A 1,775-nucleotide genomic window follows, 5' to 3' on the forward strand; every position below is an offset into this window, starting at 1 on the left:
TGTTTAATGAGACATAATGAATGCAGGTTTTAAAAGAATGCAAAATTAAAAGAAACCCCCATTCAAGAAACAGTCCAAAAATTATTCAATGCAGCATTCTTATAGATGCTGCTAAGGATTCGATTATACAATTAATACATTTTCACTACCATGCATTTTAAAATAGTAAGCATATGCTAATAGGTAACTTTTATGTGTAACTACCAATTTCATCCATGATACATTTCTTATCACTGAGGTTCTCAAAAAATATCAAAATAAAAAAGCCTTGCCAGTTTTTAATAGCATACAATACATTTTAGATACACTAAGTCTATGAAAATCACACTTTTCTCAGTAGTTTCATTGAAGCTTACAGTATATAATGCTACAATAATTCCCCAAGGTTCTTTTAAGATACTGTCAAGAATAAATGTATTTTATCTATTGATAACTATTCTACAGGCATCAAGATCCTGGAACCTGATATCTGCTTTTCATTGTTGCTCAAACCAACAGTATCCCACATGCATATGATAAAAACCTCAGGAAACAATAACGTTTTTCAACAGACTAAAACGAAACATAAATGCTACTGAACCAGTTTTATCCATAAGACTTTTAAATTTTAACATAATAGAGCCAACTGAGGAATCTTGACTAGATAAATTCCAAAATATATTTATTTTAGGAACAATGGTAACTTGTCTGAATTATACAAACAAATGGAATTCCCATTGTAATTATCTTTTTAGTCTAATATTATACAATGGAAATTTGATGGGTCCTAGCAAGAGTGTATAAATGCAACCTTATTTTAAAATTAACAAGACTTTTGAGGAGAAAAGTCATAATACTTATATTAAATTGAATTAAATTCTTATTGATGTGTTTAAAGTTAAATAATTACATTATAAATGTTAAAATAGAATCCTTTTCCTTTTTATTATGAATTAAGTGGCTTATGTAGCAGTTCAGTTTTCCATTCAAAAATTCATACACATTTGGATTAATCTCATTGACTGCACTTTCCACAATGAAACATTTCATATCCCACTTGCTCCTGTGTTTTCTGTTTGCATTCCTCCATTTTTCTTAACCCTTCCAGTGTCGTAACCCTAATTATTTTAAGGTGTGCCTGAAGCTCCATTGTTTTAGTTTTTGCTATAGATTTGTCTATTTGGTTATAAATCGAGGTGGCAGTGAATTAATTTCCAGATCTAAAGAATAGGTAAGGGCCATAGACATATGGGTCCATTAGTCTTGATCCAGACAGCAAGTCCCGTTGTCGGGTTTTTTGTTTTGTCTTGTTTTTTTATGGTACTGAGACGTGCTACACAATTTTCTCCTACTTTCTCCAATACCTTTTATTGTCATCCCTTTCAGAGCAGTCTGTGGTGGTGACTGAGAAACATCTATATCTGGTTTCAGGGTTGTAATAAAACCAGTAATTCACACGACTCCTTACTCAATTTAACTGTTTCCACACTTCCATTTTCACCACACTCCCTTCCCTTACACAAGAGAGACCAATAATCTCTCTCAGATGGCCATCCATGAACTTTTAAGATCATAGTCACTAGTCACTAAAGTAGGATGTCGAAAGTTGTCACTGCAGACTACGTTCCGGCAGTTCATCTTAGCATCTACTGAAATTATGACTCTGAGCCTCAAGGCCCAGGATCATGTTCACTCAGTGTGTTTAAGATATTTTCACAACTTTCCCTCAGTATTCCCGGAAGACTCGGTAACAAATTCCTCAATGTGTTTAAGACATTTTCAAAACCTTTCCCGCA

The sequence above is a fragment of the Echinops telfairi genome, unplaced genomic scaffold (genome assembly GCF_000313985.2).
Source record: "Echinops telfairi isolate 266 unplaced genomic scaffold, ASM31398v2 ScPeMD7_23;HRSCAF=83, whole genome shotgun sequence".
Classification (NCBI taxonomy): Eukaryota; Metazoa; Chordata; class Mammalia; order Afrosoricida; family Tenrecidae; genus Echinops; species Echinops telfairi.